Source organism: Benincasa hispida, unplaced genomic scaffold (assembly GCF_027475165.1).
Source record: "Benincasa hispida cultivar pf3 unplaced genomic scaffold, pf3_genome.v1.1 HicScf1027, whole genome shotgun sequence".
NCBI classification, from domain to species: domain Eukaryota; kingdom Viridiplantae; phylum Streptophyta; class Magnoliopsida; order Cucurbitales; family Cucurbitaceae; genus Benincasa; species Benincasa hispida.
The window spans coordinates 5,001-18,614 of record NW_028325331.1 but is presented as its reverse complement, the minus strand read 5'-3'; positions in this window follow the sequence as shown (position 1 = coordinate 18,614).

The window sequence follows — 13,614 nt, the reverse complement described above, 5'->3', positions numbered from 1 at the left end:
CCTTTTCTTTTGTTTCGGGCCAGCTTTCTCTTGTAAGCATAACTCCCCCTCCTTTCCCCTATACTGAATCCTACCGAGAAGTAGAGGAAGTAGTCTTTGACTGAGTCCCCTAGTCTTCCATTCGATTCGGTCCTAACAGCGGTCAAAGTCGTAGAAGGTCCAGTTGCTTCTTGCTTTTTTGTCCCTGTTTTCCTGAAGGAAGGAATTTGTTTGTTGCTCCAGTGAGCGATTTCTCTTTCCAAGCCGTCGAATTCTTCGATTGGTCTATTCCTCTAGTCGGCTTTAGATTAAGGTTCACTCACTCCTTTTTATTTCCTTGAGAATGAAAAAGTCCTCATCCTCACCCGCAGCAAGAGCAAGGACTGAGTTTTCTTTGTTTTTGTTCCCGCTCCGTGGGCTTGAAACTGTATAAACAGCTGCCCTGGACAAATTCCTTATTGTGCAAATCGGAGAAAGGTACTCAGAAAAAGGTGTGATCGAGTCAATGTGCTTTCCTGGTGGATCACCATCTCTGATGCTTTCTTCTGTGTGTGGTAGGTATGATTTTTTGTGTATTAGCGTATAGAAGGCACTTCTCCGTCTTTTTTGTGGAATGGAGAAAAGGGGCTTGACTTTAGGCCCAGCCGATCTTGGAAAACTCAAGAAGGAGTTCTCGAGATTTGCTGCTATTCTTTAGTCCTATCCACTTTTGCTGGATCAAAAGAAAAGGGTCTATACGCTTGGTTGACCGCTTCTTCTATTTGTCATTCTGTTTTTGCATCTTGATCCGTGATCAGGGCTTTAGTTCTTCTTTTGAGTTTTGAAAATATCCGGAAAGATTCTTTCTCTGAGGGCGTCGTGCGCCAGCCCGAACTGATCCGGTGAGGGTAACAAGACTGACTCCATCTGTCTCTGAGATCCGAGAATAACGTATGCCATATATATCTGGAAATGTTAATCGATTTACGGGAATATTCCCGTAAGCCCTTTTGCCGGGGTTTCCACGAATATTAATGATTGAATCTTCCTCCAAGAGACTCCCCTGGCTATGCTTACGAGTTGACTAGCGGTTTCCGAGTCAAATAGCTGGACTGCCATAAAAGAACCTTGATTGATTCCCATTGTACTCGCCTACTATACTGAAACTCCTGGATCCGAAAACGGAGCCAATCATTCTAACGAATCTATAAGAATATGCTCAAGGGTCCCTCTTTTTGCTGATTGAAGGAGGTATTCCTTTCGCTTGGTAAGCAAGTTGGGTCGATATTCTTAGCCGAGCATCCCCCCCAGAGCCAGAACACAGGCGCCGACCTCCAAGCTTTTCATGAGCACCGGCACAAGTGAATAAGAGAGGATCACGTCTCCGAAGGTGGCGGTATCACCGTCTACAGGTCGAGTCACGAAATCGAAAGTGCAAATACTCGATCGACGCCGTGAATCAAGAAATTCGGGTGATAGACGAAGGCGTTGGTCCATCGGTGCCTTAGGGGCAATCATCCGCGCCAGTGTATAAAAAGACTTTTTTATGGTTGTTGGCCAGCAAACCGGTATCTCGCCCAAAAAGCAGAGCAGACCCCTACTTAAGTAAGTGTGAGAGGAAAAGGGGATCAAAATGTCCCATCAATTGAGGGCTTTCCGGACTTTCCCCACCCCCCGAACCATTCTTCCTTCCCCTCTCATTCCCCCTTTTTCCATAAAGAAGCCCCGCTCCCTAAAGCGAAAGAAAGGGCCCCTCTCTGATTGATTCTGATAAGGAAACGAAATAATCTCAATTTGACGACAAATCCGGTCCGATGGCTGTTCTCCACTAACCACAAGGATATAGGGACTCTATATTTCATCTTCGGTGCCATTGCTGGAGTGATGGGCACATGCTTCTCAGTACTGATTCGTATGGAATTAGCACGACCCGGCGATCAAATTCTTGGTGGGAATCATCAACTTTATAATGTTTTAATAACGGCTCACGCTTTTTTAATGATCTTTTTTATGGTTATGCCGGCGATGATAGGTGGATCTGGTAATTGGTCTGTTCCGATTCTGATAGGTGCACCTGACATGGCATTTCCACGATTAAATAATATTTCATTCTGGTTGTTGCCACCAAGTCTCTTGCTCCTATTAAGCTCAGCCTTAGTAGAAGTGGGTAGCGGCACTGGGTGGACGGTCTATCCGCCCTTAAGTGGTATTACCAGCCATTCTGGAGGAGCAGTTGATTCAGCAATTTCTAGTCTTCATCTATCTGGTATTTCATCCATTTTAGGTTCTATCAATTTTATAACGACTATTTCCAACATGCGTGGACCTGGAATGACTATGCATAGATCACCCCTCTTTGTGTGGTCCGTTCTAGTGACAGCATTCCCACTTTTATTATCACTTCCGGTACTGGCAGGGGCTATTACCATGTTATTAACCGATCGAAACTTTAATACAACCTTTTCTGATCCCGCTGGAGGGGGAGACCCCATATTATACCAGCATCTCTTTTGGTTCTTCGGTTTTAAATGGCCCTTTTCAGATGAAAATCTGAATACGCATTGCGCTATATGCTGGGACTGTCTGCTTAATGGTACTCCTACTATGTTCATCAGTGGTTTTCTAGTAAAACCCCGATCTAGTAAAAATGGAGTATCTAAGACACAATCAGCAGGTAACCAACGACATACTAGCAGTCTAGTAGGAACCTCAGAGACTACATGCGCAACAACTTATCCTAAATCCTTCTGTGAGTGGCTAGCTGGAATTATCGACGGTGATGGAAGTATTCAAGTTAGTAAACAAGGATATACTTCTCTTGAAATTACTATGGGACTTGAAGATCTACCACTACTACGATATATCCAACATATGCTTGGTGGAAGTATTAAAATGCGATCAGGTGCTAAAGCTTATCGTTATCGACTACATAATCAACTTGGTATGATTAAACTAATGAATTGTATTAATGGTCATATTCGACATTCAGCACGACTACTTCAACTACATCGTGTCTGTCAAGTACTGGATATCCCTGTAATTCTACCTATTACACTAGATGCTCAATCAAATTGGTTTGCAGGATTCTTTGATGCTGATGGTACCATTGGTTTCGCTATGAAGAATCGACTACCTCAACTAAGTATTCGAGTAACTAATAAACTTCTACAAGATGTAGAGTCTTATAAGGTAGTATTTGGAGGAAATATCTACTTTGATAGTAGTCAAAATGGTTACTATCAATGGTCTGTACAAAGTCGAAAAGATGTTATCATGATGCTAGATTACTTTAAATCAAGTACTTTCCGAAGTCATAAATCACGACGATTCTTCCTTATTGAGGAATATTACAGTCTTTACGATCTCAAAGCATTTAAACCTGACAGTCTTCACCATAAAGCATGGCTAGCTTTCCTAGACAAATGGAATAAGTTGATGATATAGTCCACCTTTCTTCTATTCATCCGCTTATATTAGTAGAAGAGAGAAGCACCCTGAAGTTTACATCCTAATTCTGCCTGGATCCGGTATCATAAGTCATATCGTTTCGACTTTTTCGGGTAAACCGGTTTTCGGGTATCTAGGCATGGTTTATGCCATGATCAGTATAGGTGTTCTTGGATTTCTTGTTTGGGCTCATCATATGTTTACTGTGGGCTTAGACGTTGATACCCGTGCCTACTTCACCGCTGCTACCATGATCATAGCAGTCCCCACTGGAATCAAAATCTTTAGTTGGATCGCTACCATGTGGGGGGGTTCGATACAATACAAAACACCCATGTTATTTGCTGTAGGGTCCATCTTTTTGTTCACCATAGGAGGACTCACTGGAATAGTCCCGGCAAATTCAGGGCTAGACATTGCTCTACATGATACTTATTATGTGGTTGCACATTTCCATTATGTACTTTCTATGGGAGCCGTTTTTGCTTTATTTGCAGGATTTCACTATTGGGTGGGTAAAATCTTTGGTCGGACATACCCTGAAACTTTAGGTCAAATCCATTTTTGGATCACTTTTTTCGGGGTTAATCCGACCCTCTTTCCCATGCATTTCTTAGGGCTTTCGGGTATGCCACGTCGCATTCCTGATTATCCAGATGCTTACGCTGGATGGAATGCCCTTAGCAGTTTTGGCTCTTATATATCCGTAGTTGGGATTCGTCGTTTCTTCGTGGTCGTAACAATCACTTCAAGCAGTGGAAATAACAAAAGATGTGCTCCAAGTCCTTGGGCTGTTGAACAGAATTCAACCACACTGGAATGGATGGTACAAAGTCCTCCAGCTTTTCATACTTTTGGAGAACTTCCAGCTATCAAGGAGACGAAAAGCTATGTGAAGTAAAGTCGCCGACTGCTACTAAGAACCTAACAGAACTTTTCAAAATGGAATGTTATAGAATAGTCAAATCAGATCGATCGGACTTTGCCGGGCATGAGCTACTCTCTTCTAGCCTTCCTCTAACAGATTCAATGGCATCGCTTATTCCTCTAAGCATGCTACCAGTCCTAGCTACTGATACTGACTGACGAAACTTGAATCAGAATCTCGTTCACTCCCGGCTGAGTCAAAAATCTTTGTGACAACAGAGGGAAGAGCCTATCTGTTCTCTTTCTCTATCCTTGAGCCAGGTCCGGGCATTGCTCATTTATAGCACAGAGATGAAAGACCAGCTTAACAAGAGCAGAGGCGTTTACAGCTATCTTCTCTACCATAGTTACAGTGAATGAATGCATTGAATGACTTTCCGCTTGTGAATGATAGTCTTTCATAGCGATAGCGGCCTATGGAATTCAATTGAATTAGCGATAGCGGGTCGATCACGTGACACTTGGTAGGAACTTCTCGGCATGTTGAACAGCACAGTGACTAGCTTGCTAGCGATAGCTATCGTTCTGTTGTCGTTCCGCAACATTCACTCGCTAGCTTGAGTTCTATAGACTATATACATTCAAACGCAGGTTGTAAGAGAATGTAACTAAACTATGACAGCACTCTTTAGCTACTATAGTTGTTACGCGCTACTATAGCTAAGCTGTTACCTGAACTCCAGTACCAGTAGTGCTTTACCCCTAGCTGTCCCGCATTCACTTACAGGCAACATGTGAACTGTGACACTTGGGCGGATACTTACGTATCAGACAACCAGACAGCTAACGCACCTTCGCCTTCGAACATTCCATTCCAAATCAATACTACGTACCGTACCTCCGGGCGTTTACCATGTCTCCCGAACAATCTCAGAGTCGGATCTTCTTTATATATGTAAATTCCTCTGTCTGCGAGTATGAGATGAACATAAATCAAGTTGTTTATTACATTAAGTGGGTGACCCATACCAATAAAGGCGGGTAGAAAAAAGACAAAACCCGCATCTCGTCAATCAAAATGGGGATTCACAGATGATTCTCAGCATAGAAGAGATCAAATAAGTCATTCCCCGAAAGCTATCAGTCTTTGTATGAAGGTAGGCCGTCTAAGTCAATACTACTTGCTCGGTCTTTCTTTCCTACTTCGGATCATCTTCGATCTTTGCCGCCTTAGGCAATGAGAAGGATGCAATTGATGAGTGATGAGGAAGAGACTTTAGCATCTCTAGCTAGACCATCTATAGCATCAAGATAAGCGGACGTTCTTGCCATTCATCAAAGGCTTTAGACTGACTTTACTACCATATCTTAGGTCGGAGCCTACTCTATTTCCTAGCGCAGTCTCTTTCGATGGGGAGCAGAGCAAGTTACGGGACTTGGCATCCGGGGTATATGGAATGGAATCCCTGGTATAAGGTTAGGCCAATGCATTAGACTTCCTAGCTTTCAATACTGTATCAGTACGGGAAGAAAGACCAAGCTTATCATATGCTATTTCATATGACCGGAAAGTCCCATCTATGAATACCTTCTTCTCAATCGGATTGCAACTTCATCTTAGGCGGCATAAGGGCTCGTCTCATTCTATAATGGCGTGGTAACAAGAGAAAAGAGATTGCTTTCAGCTTCAGGAGTTTCCTGCTTCTAAACCTACTATTTCACCTTCTGTTTCCCTTTTGACTGTTGGATCTTTCAATGCACCGTTATATCCTTTCTCGTCCTGATACCCGAGTGAGGGACCCCTGCGACGACTGGGGGGCCCGAACGTTCCTTTATACACTGGGAGTTTTTTAAGGGACTCTGACTTATTGTTTGCACTGGGATCATCAATCGCCATAATGACCAGAGCAAGCCAAAGCCAGGCCAACCTACGCCTTTTCCTCACCGTCACTGCCATCTCACGACTTGGATTCGAACCAATCAAGCTACTTGCCCTTTAGTAGATCGTGAGTGGGTCTGTCGTCCTCCTCATTATAGTCCTCCTAAAATCAATAGCATTTCGTCGGAATACATCCTGTCTTTTCACCTTAGTAGTCCTATGCATAGTCAGTACTATAGCCCCAATCATGGCTACTAATAAAATCAGACTAGAAACCAAAAACCAGACGGAATAGTAGGTATAAAGTAAATTGCCCAATGTTTCCAAATTAGTCCAACTTCGTACCTTTCCGGCATAAACCGTATATCTAAGAGAGGTCGTATTTCTTTGGGTTGGTAGTAATGGAATGGTTTCATTATCTAAAATGAAGAACATTTCCCACCAAAAGATCAGTCCAATAATACCACTCACTGGTAAATAGCGCAAGACTTCTTCGTGAATCTCCGCTATTTGAATATGGAACATCATAACAACGAATAGGAATGAAACGGCTATAGCTCCTATATGAACTACTGGGAAGATCATAGCGAAGAAGTCGAGACCTAACAAAAGAAGTAAACCTGAAGTGTTGCGAAAGACTGGGATGGGAAACAAAACGGAATGTACCGGATTTTTAGCACGTACAACCATCAAACCAGAGACCAAAGCTGGGCTCGACAAAACGGAAAGTATCATGGTACGTCGTCCTTCCCTGAAATGGAACTTTCATGCTGGAGCAAGAACTAGCATGAAAGTCGATCTATTACGACCAGCGCGGTTGTTCGTATTTCATTTTCTTCTTCCAAGTCAAGCCCTTCTTAGAAAGCACTCGCTGAGTTACTTACGGAATCTCAAATCTCTCTCGACGCCGAGAATTTGTGATGTTTCCAGGTCGATCAGAGGTTCGGCTTGCTTCTCCCCCACCTTTTAGCGTTCTGGGCCCCCGAAAAAAGAAGAGAAATTAGGCCATGTTTCCCGAGAGAGGCCGTCTTCTACTTCTAGTCGATATAATGTCGGGGGTTGACCTGCGGGTTTCCCAAGCCCCTGAGCTCATCAATGAAAATATTCCATCGAGAACAGCGCGATGTTCCGAAGTCGCGTCTGAGCACACGGAAATGCCGCAGACGGTCATCGATATCGTGCTCCCAGTCGTCATGGAGAGCCAACTGGAGAGCACGCTTGACATCCTCCGGATCTTCGAGCCTGAGCCCACGCTCATGCAAGATCCTGTGGGCTCGGCGTACCATGGTCGCCTCCTCATTCTCGCAGGCGTTCGTGATAGCCTCAATCGCGGCATAGATGCGGGCGTCCTCTTCTTGTGCCCTAGCCTCCCTTTCAGCATCCAATGGATTCCCACCTTCACCATTTGGTTGATCCAGGTGATTCCGTTGTTGAGCTGCTGGGGCAGCGGCGGGTTGGGGGGCGGGTACGGCATTGGAAGGCCCAGCTTGTTCCGGTTGATTGACCGACGAGGTACTTCTACTACGCCCGGAACTGGCCGATTCTTCTTCTGTATAAGAAAAATCTTCTGTATAAGTAAACCACTCAGAAGAGGTGTCGCCTTGGTTACCATGACCAGCTATCCATCCCGACGATCCCGAAAAAGAGAAGGTCCCCAGAAAGAAAGTCAAGAAATCCGCGGTCCCAAAATAAGATAAGACAGGGCGTAGTAGTAGAAAGATCAAGAAATATCGCAATAGAGAACACAGTGGTAGAATCCTCGAGCCATACTTACGAGAGAGAGCACGAAATATAGAAATTGAGAAAACCAAGAGGACCGGATTTGTCATCAAATTGAGATTATTTCGTTTCCTTATCAGAGAGGGGCCCTTTCTTTCGCTTTAGGGAGCGGGGCTTCTTTATGGAAAAAGGGGGAATGAGAGGGGGGTGTCGAAATAATCAAATAATTAATTATTCTTGATCCCTATTCTTGGTTTCAATTTTTCCCGGTTTATCAGAACCTTTTTTTCTGATTCGAGGGGGATCCTGTTGAGTTCTTACGCTTTCATGTCTACAACTCAGTTCATCCGATTATTACAGAGATGAACCTAAGCCGGAATATGAACCATAAAAGAAAATACCGACTAAACCGATCACAGGAATACCAGTTACAGTACCTATTATCCAAAGAGGAATCCTTCCAGTAGTCTCGGCCATTTGTCCCACTTCCCTCCCCATTTCATCAAGTGGTCGTGCTAGAGACAGAAACAGTCATAGATAATTATGAGATGATATCCTTCCGAATGGGATAAGATAATTCGTACTATTATTTAGTATTTTCTTTGATTTCATTTCAGAAATAATTTGAAAATAAAACAGCAAGTACAAAAATGAGTAATAACCCCCAGTAAAGACTGGTACGATTCAATTCAACATTTTGTTCGTTCGGATTTGATTGTGTCATAGCTCTCTCATTCGGATTAGGTTTATCGTTGGATGAACTGCATTGCTGATATTGACCCTAAAAAAGAAACGGTAGGTACAGCTAGTCCGTGAACCGCCAACCATCGCACTGTAAAAATAGGATAAGTTTTATCGAGAGTCATTTGGTCCTCCTAAAAAGATCTACTAAATTCATCGAGTTGTTCCAAAGAATCAAAACGGCCAGTTATTAATGGAATTCCTTGTCGGCTCTCTTCGATGCTAGCAACCGCGTTTGACCCTTTTCCGCGCTTCTTTCAATTTCCTTACATTCTAGCTGAAAGAGAGACTTGACCTTTACTTAGAGAGGGGCTGCGGTACCACGCTCTTCCGTGCTCGTAGGTTGACTTCCCTATGCATCCCGACTAAGGTCTCACAAACGTGCACTTCCCTTATGCCCCGCTTCACTAATGTGAATAGGTTATACAGAAGGGTGGGTTGGTTATATACTCTTATGCGCGTTCCTTCTTCGAACCTTTTGGTATGTATTGCCCCCTAACTATAGATCAGATCCACCGGACGAGAAACTCAATTCCGCACCGTCGGACTTATCCACCAAGGGATTCCTTGAATTTCTGTGGATTGCGTTGGAGGAAATCTACCAAAGCTAGGCAGATAGATGGACTCCTTCCCCGCTGCTAAGGGAGAGCAAGAAAAAAAATCAAATTCTTGTTTTTTAATCAGCGCCCCCTTTTGGGTATGCAGGTACTAAGAGTCCTCTCACTACCAACCAGCAGACATCATCTGGCTGGGTCTTGCCGGTATCAACAACAAGAAAAAAAAACAAGCAAATGGAAACAGCAACTAACTATGGCTCTTGGCCCAGACAACGCCCTAGGCGTAGGGGAGATCGGAGCAACAGGGAACGCCTAGACGACGTTTTTCTTCCTGGGCAGCTGTAAGTAGATCGAGAGGTCGTTCCGCCCCTTGTCCCCGAATAAGGGTAATATGTTCTCATAAAAGGTTGCTCCAATCTGACCTAGCTGGCGAGCGATCCCAGTTCGCAGCAGAGAACAAGACAGGAAGCGAGCGTACCTTTGTTCGCTTCTTCTCCACCAAGCACGGAAGTTTAAGGATAACTGTTGGTCGGTGGCTACCTAAGGAAACTCCGATTCGATCCGCCCCCCGGCTGGGAGGCATCTACCTCATCCCGATCACAAGGAGAGGTTCACCATGATGGGGGTACTTCTTTTTTTTTCCCTTCCGGAAAGAATGAAATGCATAGGGGACCATCCTTTTGTTGCGGCATGCTCCTGAGATTTACGGATTCGCAGGGGGCCTCAGGCCCTACTTAGTTGACTGACAATGACAAAGGCTTACGAAACTAAGTAGGACCTTTTGAATTGAATCTTAAGTAGTCTATCAGTGGTGCGAAGCTGCTTTGCTCCTTTTCAGTAGGGGAGCGAAAGGTTAGACCTTAGAAAGTCAACGAACAGCGGTTCTTCTATGTAGGTATGGCGTTCCCCCTTGACTTGACTCTCCTAACGTCGAGCTAAGTGACTTCGTAACCTTTGCGTAGCGTAGTAGAATGAAGGCTACGCACCGACGCTCTCTTATCTATTAGCCTAAGCGTCTTCGCTAACTCGCTCGCCTACTATACCCTACTATACAATACATTAGTAGGGTAGGCTAGGCTAACTCAGCCGCTTACTTCTACTAATGTAGGGCTAAGTAGCGCCTTTTCCTTTAGGTCCAACGTAGCGTTGACAAAGAAGAACAGACGGTTAAAAGACAGCGAATCTTTTTATATATAATATATATTTATATATAGGCCAGCTTAATACCCTTCCTCTTGATCTGAGGTACGAAGAGAAAGATCTCTTTTTTATGACTTCCACTTATCGATCCCGGCCCGGAAAAGTGACCGACCAGGGCCCTATTGATGAATGAAAGAAAGGGTTTATGAGCCCTAGCCCTGTAAGCCCACACCTGTGTAGAGTAGATCGTTCAACACCTGCGGCACAAACCCATTTTTGACCTATTGGTCCTAGTATCATAGGCGACCGAACGGCCGCCCCCTAATTACTAGACCAACCCGCTATAATAATTCCATAAACACCTAGCGAAGATATGGCAAACAAATAAAGTAGCCCTATGTTCGGATCTGACAATACCATACCATAATCAAAAGGTACAACGGCCCGAGCGACCAGACTTAACATAAATGTAGCCACTGGAGCCATTCTAAAAAGGGAGAAATTTGCACTACTTGGTGAAAGAGGTTCTTTTAGAATCAATTTCAAACCATCTGCTAGAGGTTGTAACAATCCGAACGATCCCACTACATCAGGACCCTTTCGACGTTGCACAAAAGCCATTACTTTACGTTCAGCTAGCACTAAAAAGGCTACTCCTAGTAGAAGTGGTAGAATTATTCCAAGTATTTCAGCTGGGACTGCTATGTACGTTTTCGATTTTCTATTCACTCATGATCTGGCCTGGTCGACCCGATCATGATATTTCACTCATGATCTGGCCTGGTCGACCCAATCATGATATTAATGGATCGGACCTTTTCTCGAAAAACACCGGATCCCGAGAAGAGTTGAAGATGGTGCTCGAATCCTCTTACCTTACTTCGAATGGAAGCTTAGCCCGCCTCACTTGCTTTCTTTACTGCATAAGGGCATAAACGAAGTCAACGGATTTCCTTCTAACTAGCGGCTGAGAGTAAGCAAGCTACCTTCATTCAACAGATTTGTGGTTGAGTCAATAACATGCTCTGGGTCGGGAATCTTTGCTCTTCTCTTTTGCATTTCCGCTGCCAGCGTTCTTTTTTGTGTCCGTCCGTATCGCAAAGCTGGTCGACGCCAGCTGTAATGGTTGAAAATAGGGGGCCAACCAAGACCCCCTAATAAAGCTTTGTTCGATAAAGCAAACGATTCGTTCCGACAACTTCGGACCAGATTAACCCCTTTGAATTAGCCGATCTTACAAAATCGATCGGGCGGGCTGGTTGGGAAGGGGTTATTAGTGGAGAAAAGAATCAATCGCTGAGAGATAGATTCGACTATTTGGTCAGGACGAATGAGTGGCTGTGCAGCATGCTCCGGAGGAGATTGACCCTGAGAGTCAGTCCAGTCAGAAAGGGGAGGGCCCGCTGTCTAGACTGCATTTCGGGAGTTTGAACACCATCCCATTTCAACCAAAAAGACAACCCTGTCAAAGGTATCTAACCTTCCTTCCTTATGAGTGGAAATCCAATTCCGTTTTGTCTTTTTTGCATAAAAACCACCGGTAATATATATTATATAATATATATATGAATATTAATGAATTTGGAAACCCGTTCTTCCGACCATTTTTGAAAAGCGCATAGCGCATAGTTTCTCCTCAAAAAAGGACCTCTCCCGTCAGGGAGCGCATTAGATATTTACCTAAACCGGTAGGTAGGTCCTTGAGCAGATCCCACGTTAGCCCCAAGACGAGTAAATGCTTGAGCTTAAGTGAGAAGGGCCTCCTCCCCCCGCTGGTATTTTGCCTGTATGGTGTTTACCGGGGGGACCCTCGATCCGGAAGGTATGCCACTATCGGCTACTATCGAGATATACATGTCTGCCTCCCTTGAAAGCTCCTGGTGCTGCGACTATCACCGGTAAGTTGCGTCGGATCAACATCGGGATTAGAATCCACTGCAAAAGCAACTAAGTCAACGCCTATTTGCTCTGGATCTACTGGCCCGGACGCTTGAATCTATTCCACCGCAAACAACCGAATATACTACTGGCTTCCGCTGCTTCTGTTGTTATTGTTCTCACCTGTCACTACGCCACCTCAGCAGCTGGGACTGGAACTGCTTCCGCATCTGGCACTCCCCAACCTTTTCTATCGAGATTTAGAAGTAGGGCGAGTGTCTAAAGCCCGGGTTATCTCTCTGAATCAGCTTATTCACTGGACTGTTAAGCCATCGAGTCCTCTAGGGTTGATCGACCCGTTTCAAGAAGATTCATCCAAGACTAACGATCTCGTTAATTCTAAGGAGGAGCCCATTCCATAAGGAAGATGAGAGGAAGGCATACATAGTTGGCTGGTTATTTGTCTTTCCCATTCCTGCTGCTACTGAAGGTGCCCGGAATGAATGGATTCTCTGGTAGAGGGGAGTCGAGGTGGAATTCTTTGGTGGGCTGGCTTAAAAGAAGCCCCCAATTGCAATTGCAGTAGGAGTAGCTACTTGTTTCATGGCTTTAATTTGAGCTTCAGATCCTGAATCTCCATAAATGGGTATGACTGGTTAAGGTGACCTGCTTTCTTTGTGCGGCAACCGCAAGCCCACGGAGCGGTACTCTGGATTTGTTATAGCACCACCATTTCACAATATACATTGTCCGGGAAAGCTAGTCTTGGGATTGCTGTTTTATCCTACTGAAGCGAACATTATGAAAGTTGAGGCTTTACTCTAACGGGTCTGTTAAAGTCTCCTTGCTACGGCCTTTATTAATATCCCTAGCTCGGAGGGTTACTCGAATCTTTCGTTTTTGTACTCTATTCGTTCCTTGAAGGTCCAATTAATTAATAGTAAAGTAATGTTCGGACGGTTAGTGTCTGTTCTGCATGACTCTGGAACGTTATAGCTAAGGAGCGGATTTCAGGGTCCCTTGACTTGCCAAACGGTTTCCAGTATGCCTATACAGTCAATCTTTACACACATGATAGTGGCAGCCAGGTTATCGACGATTCTACAATAGGCGGCCGCTACCCGACTTAGCGAATCACTTCCAGGCTGGCATTAAATCGAGATCGCGCCAGTGTCTCTTGTGTGCCTCATTTATGCTGGTGGCATACCGTACCGTATTGTGCGGAACACTCACAAAAGCCGTGGCCTTCCGCTATGTTAGACCCTCCCCTAGAAGTACAATGGTGGGTCCCTCCGGAACTGGTAATCCCCGAAAGACTTTCAAGGAGCCTTGTTCAGCAGGTGCGCTGCAAGTATTCTTTCACAAGTTTGACGCAAGTCGTACTTCCCAGCCCTCTTAGCTACTTGTACTAACAAACTAGGGCGCTAT